The sequence below is a fragment of the Nilaparvata lugens genome, chromosome X (genome assembly GCF_014356525.2).
Source record: "Nilaparvata lugens isolate BPH chromosome X, ASM1435652v1, whole genome shotgun sequence".
Lineage (NCBI taxonomy): Eukaryota > Metazoa > Arthropoda > Insecta > Hemiptera > Delphacidae > Nilaparvata > Nilaparvata lugens.
The window spans coordinates 52,826,593-52,839,795 of record NC_052518.1 but is presented as its reverse complement, the minus strand read 5'-3'; the positions used below and the strand labels follow the sequence as shown (position 1 = coordinate 52,839,795).

The 13,203-nt window shown below is 34.0% G+C and overlaps 1 protein-coding gene across 1 annotated transcript in view; it reads left to right on the top strand.

Annotated features, from left to right (window-relative positions):
• LOC111050122 (ITG-like peptide) overlaps positions 1 to 13,203 on the top strand; it is a 358,595-nt gene that overhangs the window by 248,774 nt on the left and 96,618 nt on the right. The gene's annotated exons all lie outside the window — the stretch shown is intronic.

Genomic DNA, 13,203 nt, shown 5'->3' with positions numbered 1-13,203 from the left:
TTGGAAAGTTGTGATTCAGGTGTTCACGAACAGCAACACTGAAGTGTGCTGGAGCTCCATCATGCTTAAACCAAATGTTTTGACGCAACTGGAGAGGTACATCTTCAAGTAAGGTAAATAGCTCCTCTCTCAAAAACTTCGAGTAGATTATGCCATTAAGCCTGGGAGGAAGCTCGAACAGAAGTAGATGATCTCCTATGATTCCTGCCCAAATGTTTACTGAAAACTGATGTTGTGGACGATTAGGATTGATGGCATGAGGATTCTCATCTGCCCAAATATTTTGGTTGTGGACATTAATGATAGCTGTTCTTGTAAAGTGTGCCTCGTCGGTGAATAAAACAGTTGTTAAAATGTTTGGGTTAACAAGTTTTTCTAAAAACCATCGGCAAATACCAGCATGGGGAATACAGTCTCATGGCAATAGAGTATGAACTTTCTGGAGGTGGTATGAATGTAATTGTTGCTCTTTTAGTATACTCCAAATAATAGATTGATTGACATTAAACTGCTCTGACAATTCCCTCGTGCTCTTCTCTGGATGTTCATAAATTTCATATTTCAACTTTTTTCACAGAAACTACTCACACTACAGCTTCCAGACTAGTTTTATTCATTTTTTCAGATATTTTTCCATATGAATCCAGCATACGTTTCTCAAAAACTAGTCCCCAAACAATTCAAGATCGGTGTATTTCACCAGAGGAACTGAATTCCGTGCGAAATCTTTCATCCTGTATAGCTCGCTAATGAAGCGTTTATGGATATATGTTTATGAGAACTTTTTTTCTTATTTTCACCTCTACTATCACGTATTAAATTATCCCACCATAATTAAGAATCACCCTGTATATACAGAGTATCCCACCAAGGTTGTAACAGCCGTTGATCATAGATTCTGCTCGACATTTCTGACAAAAAATGTTCAGTAAACTTTTCTCCTATCGACCTTAGTTTTCGAGATACATAGATTTTTCGATATTTTCAGAACATGCCTACTTCCGGTCATTAAATACTCAATAGCTCGAAAACTACTGGTCAAATTTTAATTTCAAGGGTATTGTTGGAAAGAAAAGAACATTTAAAACAAGATTGATGTAATTTTATGTTGTTAGATTTTTTGTAGTTTTTTATAAGGGCTTAAACTTTAAAAAATGCTATTCTTCAAATTCAAAGTCAAATTTCAAACAGATTTTTCTCGATTTTTCACAGGGTAATTATAGTTGTTTCAATATTTCAAAAACTTCTTCATCTCATAAGCTTTCGTATGAGTATACATTTGAAAAGGGTAAGTTCCATGATGAAGTGTTCAAAATTGCTAATATCTGGAATCAACACCTTCAAAAAGAGGAAATTCACAAACAGCATGCAACAAGAGGTGATCCTAATAGAGTGAAATCACCTAATTATTGTATTATTTTCTGTAGTACATAGCCTAAATCCTATATTAAATATTAATCATACAATTTTACAAGATCCAACAAAATTTATTCATAGAATAATAATTCAAAGTGGATGAATGACATAATTAAAAAAACTGATGGCAATCATTCAGATGGTAATCAAGTTACATATCATGCTCACTGCTTACAGGAATTCAAAATAGCCTGTTGCATTTCTGGTTATGCAACTTCTGCTGCGTTTGATTCGAGTTGCCTGTCTTTCTTTGTAGGGCCGTGTCTTCATTACTTTAAACGTCAATCGAATTCTGAGAATCAGTTCCTCCCTGGTCTCTACAGTTTCTCTGTAAACTTTTCACAACCCCCCAAAAGTAGAAGTCTATTGGGAGTAAGATCAGATGAGGGTGGTGGCAAACTTACGGGTCCACCTCGGCCAATCCACCGCCCAGCATCATTGTATCAAGCCACCCACTGACGTTCCTAGCATAATGAGGGGATGAGGGAGGCAGCCATCCAACTGGAGCCACATATTCTGCCTCAAAAATTGAGAGGTACGTCTTCCATCAATTCGTGAAGCTCACTGACCAGAAAGTCCATAAAAACTTCACCATTTATTCTTGCAGAGAAAATGAAAGGTCCTTGTATGTGTATTGTGGTTTGTAGAAATTTACAGCACCAGTTCTAGTGAACATACTTTTATCTGCAATCTGTCCATGAAATGTTTAAAACACAATCTTGTGCTAAGATCAAACGACAAAACTGCATCCTTGAAACAGCATCAGGTTCATTCAACTCTCGAATGGGGTATCATGGAATGGTCGAAAGTTATTCTTCTTAAATATTCTTTGAACTATCATTCTTGAAACATCCAACATCCCAGCTGCCCGCCGGATGCTGGATCGAGGATTCTGCTCGAAATACTTCAAAATAAGATTCTCAAAATCTTCATAAATTGAGACGGGCCTCTCGTACCTTGAAACTCAGCTAGACCCTAACGTACCTAGACCCTTACCATCTTGACATCTGTCAATCTTAAAAATGTGTTATGAGATGGGTGTTTTCGGTCAGGAAAACGTCTCCTGTATACTCTCTCTGCCTCTCTTGAATTGCATCCACACTCTCCATACACCAATAACATGTTCAAGTACTCAATCAAGCTAAATTTCATGATGATGACCGCGAACACTTCTCTACTAGACAAAGTTGATACATAGCATGCCGAATGGAATGGAAAACACACTGAAAATAGGCTGAAACATACACTTATTGTTATTTTATTCAGGATTTATGGTACAGGAAATAATGCAATTTATTGAAAAAGTCATATCATTGAAGAATCCTGAAATGTTGATTAGAGCTTGTGAATATTGTCAGAAATAAATCAGGTGATTTCACCCCTTTAGGATCACCACTTGATGCATGCTGTTTATGAATTTCGTCATTTTGAAGGTGTTCATTCCAGATATTAGCAGTTTTGAACACTTTATCATGGAACTAACCTTTTCGAATTCATACTCATTCGAAAGCTTATGAAATGAAGAAGTTTTTGAAATATTGAAACCACTATAATTACCTGGAGAAAAATCGAGAAAAATCTGATTGAAATTTGACTTTGAATTCGAAGAATAGCATTTTTTAAAGTTTAACCCCTAATAAAAAACTACAAAATATCGAACAACAAATAAAATTACATTAATCTTGTTCGAAATGTTTTTTTCCTTTCAACAATACCCTTGAAATTGAAATTCGACCAGTAGTTTTCGAGTTTAATTGAGTATTTAATGACCGGAAGTAGGCATATTCTGAAAATATTGAAAAATCGATATATCTCGATTAGGTCGATATAGTCCAGGCACTGGCTTACATTGAGCATACATATGAGAGGCAGAGAATTTGACTTCGGATTATTGTTGGGGAGTCTTTAGTGTATATGAAACTCGATGTCGTCACGTCACAGGGTGGTCGACAGTTTGGGGGGGAGGGGGGTAAGTTGTAAAAAACGCGCGTTTATAAAATCGCCTGTCCTGCAGTTACTATTCATAGTACAGCTTTTAATTTTTTTCTCAATATTATGAACACATAACTGGCTTTCAATGTGGTCCTATACTCCTTTGCGATAAACCGCATAGTTTTTCCGTAAAAAAATAAAATATCTCGAAAAATGTATTTTTTTATTATGGACTTTTTGTTATTTCTCGAATATTCGAGTAATTAGCCGACTTAGAGGAAAAGGCTTCCAATAAACGTTGTAGTCCGTTTCTTGCTGAATCCAATGATAAATATAGTTTGGGGGTTACGATCATAGATGCGGCGGTGGGAGGGGGATAAATAGCACTGTTACGCTGCGGCGCAGTCCTCCCCCATGATTAATGTGCATAATGGCCTGTCTATCGCATCACTCCTACTAGTCTATGCATTCAAATTATGTATTTCAGGAAGGCTATCTTATGTATTTTCGGTCGCTGAACACGATTTTTCAACTCTCTAGCCTTAATAATTGATAATTCTCATCATAATATACTAATTATGGTCAAAATTACAAACTTTATCTCATTATCATTATTTATGATTACATTGTAATGATAAACCATCCTTTTAGGAATCCTATATGTGTTTCTCAATCGATAAAAAACTGATATTCCATTAAGAGAGAATAATTATTCGATTTAGTTCAATGATCACTTTGGAATTGCGAAAGTCAAGTAATGGAGTAAGTTAAACAAATAATATAGTTAACAAATATTTCCTTTGTAATCAAATATTTAGTCATATCACATGGGAGTAGTTGGCATCATTTGTGTTTCAACTGTAAATTTATATTTAGGAAATATTTTACTCCTGTTACACGGTGCTCTATATGGGGTAGTATAGAGCACCGTGTAACAGGAGTAAAATATTTTCTAAATATAAATTTACAGTTGAAACACAAATGATGCCAACTACTCCCATGTGATATGACTAAATATTTGATTACAAAGGAAATACAACTCTAAAGCTGAGTTTACACCAAAGTTATTAAGGAGATGTTAATATAACTTAATCTTTATAGATTCTATTAGATTGAACATAACTTATCATACATATGATAGACATATGTGTTTGCCAAGTTCCGTTCAATCTAATAGAATCTATAAATATTAAGTTAATAACATTTTGTTAATAACTTTGTTGCTAACGCAGCTTTATCAACTGATTTCTGTAACTTATATCTTCTCATCTGGCTGAGTTTGACTGATTGTCTTAGGGTGGTACTTGAATGAAAGTTGAATGAGAGATATCTTTGTTGAATTTGAAATATTTGGACAGAATTCTGTTGGAAATCTATTGAGGGGAGATCAGTATAATTAAGGTGTGAGAGCAAGCAATCAATTCAATGAAACAACTACAAGGACTCATGAATGGTTCAAATATGAGAGATTGTCAAAGTATATTTGAAAGGAGTCAGAAGCTATTTGTAGAGTTTTTTTAGAATCAAAATCAATGACTACTTGAAATATTTATGACTGATTATTGTAACATAGTTTAAATTATCTTAAATTGTATTCATGCTCATAAGGATGGACTCTGGTATTGCACATAGAAACTGTTCGAGAAAAGATCCCATAATTTCTTCATTCAATCACACAAACTATGTTATAAAGTCTTTGTCATATCTAGGAAATACAAAAATTCCCATAGAAGTGAAAAATAATTTCCAATAAGGAAACATTAACTCTATACAGTCAATACATTGACTGTCTATCAAATGAAACCTTGAAAATTTAATAAATGTGACAACCGATCATGCTTTAGAGCAAACTCTCATTAGATCATCCAAAACTGAGTGATTGGAATAGCTAGTTCTTCAAAGGCTTTCCTAAAATGGCTGCTACTACATAAATTATTCTTCCATCAAAGATATTCTGTTCAAGTATGTTGACATCATTATGGATATCACTGGAGACTGTGAAGAAAGTCATCTAATGGAGTAAAACAAGAATAATGAGAGATGAGAATGATTTCCAGAAGCATAATCTTCTCAAGAGAACATAACATTTTTCTTCAAGACTCTGATGGACAACAGAATCTGCATAATGTTATCAATGGTCTGGAAGCAAGTGAAAAAGTGTGTGATTCTCTTTTGAACGTATAGAAAGAAATAGTTATTCGGTCTCCAACGATTTTTATCTGAACATAGTTGTGGCAAATTGTAAAAGTGTATTCTCACCTATAAAAAGAAACAGAGTTCTTTCATTCTCCACGATGCAATCAAACAAAAATCTAGTCTTAGTTAATTCTAGAACAAAAAGATCTGATCTCTGTATTTTTACTAGGTAGCTGTTTAAAGATAATTCAGCATTGAAGTTTTAGTGCAGCATGCATTTCTACAATAGCCGCAATCTCTGTCAACATCTGATGGATATTTGAAAAAAAACTCTTAATCTCACTTGGCCTATGAAATTGTAAGTGAAACTAGTTGTGGATTTGACTAAATCCCTAAATATCGTTGAAAAATTCGCATAATGATGACATGGCTCTCCTGAATTCAACTCCCACTTCACTTTCCAGAACTTCAATACGCTGCAAGATTATGGAAACTTTGTGATAAGAAGAGTTATGAAAATTCTCAATAAAGATGGAGTGATAAAGGTGGACATAGCTTTTCATGTCTATGGTCTAAAATCAAACAAAGGTAGTGAACATATTAGAAGCAGCAGAGTAAAAGAATCACTCCAATAATATGCTCTCCAAACCATCGAGACTTGATTTCTAGATCTGTGGCAGAGATTTATTAATGTGACATGCAAGAATCTATAAAGGAATTATCCATACGTTAGCTACGTGCAGGAATACATACATTCATTCATTCATTTGTGGATAAAATTACAAATCATATGAATATGTTTGGGAAAGAATAGCAGGCATGGCCCAAAACTATTCGAATCCCAAATTTTGATACTGAATAACTTGTTACCATTTCAAAACAGTCTGAACGGGAATACCATAATGGATGAATCAATCAAAAGTTAGTGAAATATTATTATAATAATACTGTTAGAAATAATATGAATGAATATTTAAATTTTCATTTCATTTTGATTTGACACATATCTATTATTATATTGGAAATAATTTCTCAAAAGTCCACGACAAACTGAAGATTCACGAAAGATTAACATATTCATACTAAACATAATCATTATGATAATGAATGAATGATGAATTCCATTTCCACCATGAAGAACTAAGAAATTCCACAAATATTTCTTGGAAACTAACTGACCACTATATCAAGTAAGCGTGGCCAGTGTGCAATAAATAATATAATTTAGCCTGCAGCGCATCACAATAAATTAATTTGAAATAAAAACAATAGAACATAAACATATATAAATACTAACATTATTCTATCCCAATATATTTCTTGAAACCCAAGTTTCGTTTATTTCAAACAGTCATTTCTTAGTTTCCTTGCAGAATGAGTTGAAGTTTGTAATTTTGACCATAATTAGTATATTATGATGAGAATTATCAATTATTAAGGCTTGAGAGTTGAAAAATCGTGTTCAGCGACCGAAAATACATAAGATAGCGTTCCTGAAATACATAATTTGAATGCATAGACTAGTAGGAGCGATGCGATAGTCAGGCCATTATGCACATTAATCATGGGGGAGGACCACGCCGCAGCATAACAGTGCTACTTATCCCCCTCCCACCGCCGCATCTATGATCGTAACCCCCAAACTATATTTATCATTGGATTCAGCAAGAAACGAACTACAACGTTTATTGGGAGCCTTTTCCTCTAAGTCGGCTAATTACTTGAATATTCGAGAAATAACAAAAAGTCCATAATAAAAAAATACATTTTTAGAGATATTTTATTTTTTTACGGAAAAACTATGTGGTTTATCGCAAAAAAGTATAGGACCACATTGAAAGCCAGTTATGTGTACATAATTTGGAGAAAAAATTGAAAGCTGTACTATGAATAGTAACTGTTTTTTACAACTTACCCCCCTCCCCCCAAGCTGTCGACCACCCTGGGACGTGACGACATCGAGTTTCATATACACTAAAGACCCCCTAACAATAATCCGAAGTCAAATTCTCTGCCTCTCTCATGTATGCTCAATGTAAGCCAGTGCCTGGACTAATAGGAAAAAAGTTTACGGAACAGTTTTTGTCAGAAATAACCAGTAGAATCTATGGTCAACGGCTGTTACAACCTTGGTGGGACACTCTGTATATACAGCCTATACATTATATATACTCATAGAGTGTCACATAAGGGACACACTATCATTCCTCACCCACCATACAGCATAATTATCATAATAATATCGAAATCTCTTACTCCCACTCAGCCACATCACTCTCTCACACAAACCCTTTCCTTTGGGCTCTCTCACTCTCTCTCTCTCTCTCTCACTCACACACTCACTCTCTCTCACATATGATAATGAACTGAAACGCAGATTTTGATCTTTGACACTAATATCATGCTTTAGTTAGACCAATAATGTTTCAATAGCCATCTGGAACTTACTGAGATATTGCAATAAATTATTCAAATGCTAATGAATTTATCCTATAATATTAAGCCAGCAATTTCTGTATATATATATATATATATTTATTTATTTATTTATTTATTTATATGGTTATTTGGTTATCTGGTTATAATATGGTTTTATGGGTATATAAATATTTTTGTCAACGGATCTCAGAAACGGCTCTAACGATATTCACGAAATTTGGAACAAAGTAGGTTTATGATAAGAAAATTCGATTGCACTAGGTCTCAACCCTTGGATAACTCGCTGAAGGACATTGAAAGGATAAATACATCCTTGGAGAAACAGTTGCAAATTTTTCATCTGTCAATACCGTAATGGAAGAGAGTGAACGAGTGCATGTGTGTGGGATCATCCAGCTGATCTCACGAGAAGAAAAATTCAGCAAGAGAAACTTATTTTCGTTTATTTATCATTGAAGTGTGAATAATTTTTTTTTATTCGGTGATAGTAGCTGCCTTTATTTTTCTTAGAGAGCAAAGTTAGGGCGCAGTCGACCCTCTCTTACACTCAACTCTCTATCAAGTATTATAACAATACAAATAATATAATTAAAAACAAACAATAGTTAAGTTATCTACTTATTTAAAATAATAACAAATTTTAAATTATTGAAAAGAAAGAGAAAAAAATGACATTGAAAATAATACATAACAATGCTGAATAATAGTATTTTCTGATCACTTTAGTGAAAAAGAAGACAAACTAACATACTTAAAATACAATACATTAGGCCTACATAGCAACTGAAGTATTTGCTATATATTTCCTACTTATTATCACTATGTAAATCTCGAAGTGGATAAGTAAATTACATTATGATTTATTTAAATAGTAAAATAGAATCTTCCTTCAATCAACAAACTATGTGACAAACAACACTCCTTCAATCCACGTGACATACATTTATAAATATATAATTTACATAATTATGTAAATAATGTGGTGACATCATTTGATGCCAGCTTTAAACGTTTCTCCTTTGGAGAAAAAATTATGAATTTAGTAGACTGTTTAGTGGATCCTAGACATCTAGATTCAAATCTACATAGCAATTGATTCCCCTTTTCATCCAGGATATTTGTGGTTTCTTAAAATTTCGATTTATTGACCGAGTGAAGTGAGTTCTAAGATTCAAGTCGACGGTTTCGTATTCCTCTTCATGTTTAAATGTTCCACAATTACGGCGAAACGCAGCAATAGATTACCATGGAATTTGACAGGTATATTTCTTTTTAAATTGTGCCTCGACGTATTTACAAGGTTTTTGGAAATTTTGCATTTTGAGGTTATTACAATGGGAAAAGTCTCCTTCGAACGCCAATATTACAGTAAAAATCAGAATAGAATCATTCATCATAAATCAGCTGTCGAGTGGTTATGCAATAATGCATGCGATTAATATCTCAATGTAACTTGGTAAAAAATCAGCTGTAGTGTTGTCTATAGTGCTAGTAGGTGAGATTTGACAGTGCAAGGCCACTTTTTTGCTCGAAATCCCCCTCACCCCTCTCCACGGTTATATACACTTGTATATAAGTGTATAAGCCATTATATATTGTAATCTATATAAATAAAGTACTCAATCAATCAATAAATCAATCTCTCTCTCTAATCTAATCTAATCCAATCTAATCTAATCTAACCTAATCTCCCTCTCTCTCCCCCTCTCCCAGTGAGGACGAGGGGGATGAAGAAGGAGAGAGATATCTCTCTCCCTCTCAAATAGATTTTCTCTTCCCCTTCCCCAGTATAGATGAGGGGGGTGGATATCGATTATCGACTATTGACTATTGGATGAGGGAAAAAATAATTTCCCTTTGAGGGAAAAATTCCCTCTCTCTCTCTCTCTCTCTACATCTAATGCTATACTGACAGATTAAAGTGAATTGAGAAATTCCCTATCTCTCTCTCTCTCTCTCTCTCTCTCTCTCACTCTCTCTCTACATCTAATGCTATACTGACAGATTAAAGTGAATTGAGAAATTCCCTATCTCTCTCTCTCTCTCTCTCTCTCTCTCTCTCTCTCTCTCTCTCTCTCTCTCTCTCTCTCTCTCTCTCTCTCTCTCTCTCTACATCTATTGCTTAATCATCTAATGCTATACTGTCAGATTAAAGTGGTTCGTTATCTCTACAATAATCTAAGTTCTATAATATCCATATTATGCTTGGTTTCCAACTGACAGTCAAGAGTTCAATCGAACTGTTTATGAATATTATGCATGTGTGAAAAATTGAGCTCTTTTGCTATACAAGCAGCCAGTTGTTATTGTTAAAGTGTTTTCTCCAACAATATGTAAGTATAATTGGAATGAGCTAGCATATCTAAAAATACTTACATATTCTCAGACCTATTTCACTCGGGGGTGGTATCTTAATACTCAACACCTATAGTTACCATGAAACTCTCTTAAGAATATGCGATTCTCACTCACATTCAATTCCCATGAACAAGAATTAAAACTTCTGACGTTATCCTCATTCAAAACCACTGAATATTCTCTTGGTAACTTAATAGTGTGTTTAAAGTCACCTTCACTATCAATATCAATAATTTTAAGGTGAATTTTGCCATTATCGGCAAATGTTACTTTTGTTACTACGAACCAATCAAAAGGATAAAATTCATAACCCCAATCGGCTAGTGGATTTGTTTCTACAGAGAACTCATTGAAACTTCTCCAATCAAAATAGTGAGACATTGTGTGAACTTATCAGCTCGACTGTTTAGAGAGAAGTGACGCGCGTGCTACGCCCCCCTGTGGCTGAATGTGTCCACCTTCCCAAATTCTATAGATAAGAGTGTACGCCTTCATATAACTCCTACATAAAAAAAAAACTGTTACATTCAGTTAATCAATCATAGATGCATGAAAAAAATGTATAAGGAGTCTGATTTATCATCTTGAAGTAGCACGTGTTCGTGTTAGCAAGAAAACCATTAAAGTTCACTGTACTTCAAATTCAAATTTCTCCCTCATATGCCAAGTGTTATCCTTTCACAAGATTTTATGTTTTCGGAGACAACACAAAGCCTTTATATTGTGCTAACCCCACTTTTGTTGTTATCATTTCTGCAACTTGATTTTCGGAAAGGTTATGTTGTTTAGCTTCTATCCAATTCATATTAAAACTAACGTGTGCATAGCCACTGACAATATCATAAGCTATCTTATGGATGAATAAATTGAGATAATCTATGAATGCAGCCGAACATTGCAGTCTCAGAACAGACCCCTCTTCCAAATTTTTAATTGCCTCAGCTATTTCATCACGAACGCTTTTCACAGCGACTTCCATCTCGTTTTTCTTAATAAAATCTCCTATATCATTTTTAGTTGCATACTTGTCTGCAATTTGATTCATCAGAGTAGCAATAGCATGTTTTGTAATGAATTGTTCAATACCATCCATAATATTAGCTTTTATTGCACTCGCCATTTCAGATAATCGTTTTTCAACCTCTTCCTTTGTTAATGAAGAACTAGTTGATTTCTGCAAAGCAGATTCTAAATATTGCTTATCAATTTGTGATGGCTGTGTTTCATTTACTTTAGTAAAAATTTCTGTACTAAGCTGTTTTAATTTAGTATTGAGGTAGTTTCTGTCCAAGACCTCCAAATTCTCAATTTTATCTGATATGGCTTTTTATTTCTCATCTAAATAACCTTTATCAACTTTATTGTTGTTAATACTGATCAACTGGGATGAAAAGCTGTCTGTTAAAGTTTTCGCTTCTCCTAGAGCAGATTCCAGAGTTGGAGTTCTCTCTGCAATAGCTTTATCAATATTGGCACTAAAATTTTGTAATGAACTTAGATTATGTTCTCTTTCAATTATGCTCACACCAATATTCTTAGTATTTTCCAAAACAAGTTTGGTTATTTGTGAATCTAAATAAAATTTCACAGCTTTGCTGATTCCTTGCTGATTTATCGATTCAATTATTTTCTGTGCTATCGAGTCAATATCACATGTAAGATTAGCACTACTAGGTGTATCAATCCGACCGAATTGATGCAGTCATCATAACACTAAACAATGAGTTTTGCTCCTTTTAGCTCTTCAATTATAGACACGATCTCAACATCATGTCCAGTGTTGCCAGAAGCTTTTGAGGAATAGAGTAAATTTAATCTTTCCACTAATTTGTCAAAATTATCAAAGTATTGATAAATTCTATCATGAGAATTATTTTTTGCAAATTTCAATAAACCCCATCCCTTCTTTTTACTAATTTTTTTACTGGGAAATAATTTCTGAATCATTTGCGATTTAATTCCCTGATTACGTTTAACATACCCTCTTTGATCTAAATGTATGCCTGTAAGTGTTGAGATTTTTTTATACTTATCCAGATCTCTCTCATTATAAAGATTCAAATTCGGCCTTGAACTGAATAATAACTCAAGTAAACCATGTGTTATACGAAATCTGTCATTATAAATATCTATATACCCATTATCGAATATTACTTGCTGATCTCCAATATAATACATGTCATCTTTAGAATCGTATGAAATTCCATAACTAATTGAATTATTCAATTTTCCCGCATGAAACGTTTTTAGGTATTGTGCCAACACCTTATCGTTTTTACTAGAACCAAGTAAACTGTTTTCAAATTTAGTTGAGCTTAAAAGATTCTCTGTTGAACTCCCATAGCTTTTATCATAGCTTGGCTCCTCCTCCTCCTCCTCCTCCTCCTCCTCATCATCAAACTCCATGCTCTCTTCTTCCTCTTTTACTTCTTCCTTTTTTGGTGTAAAACCATGATTAGAGTGGAAACTAGATTTGTTTTTTCCCAGTTCGATTATGGGCTCTATCAACAGTGAGAGCGTTTTCCTATTGTATTCCTCCAATCATTTTTCAAAATTAAGTAAGCTTTTATGCTTGTCACTGATTACTTTTCTCAATTTCTTAATCTTTTCAATTAAACCAAAGTTCTTGCTATTTAGTTTTCTCCTGCGTGTTTTAGACAACATGACTGTACAAAGAATTAATCAATAAGTGTGATCTGATAAGGAACTAATCATTTTTTGTAAGTTATCAATGTTGTTATCAAAGGGAGAGTGTGAGCCACCACATGGCTCTCAGAGTGTGGGTGTGTATGTGTTATCACATCGGAATGCAGTCAACACATGCTGGCTCTCACTCCCCCTTTTACAGCAATGCACTAGCGAACTGCTAGAAGTTTCTCACTTCAATATATCGGTCCCTCTCTCTCCCTCTCCCTCTTTATG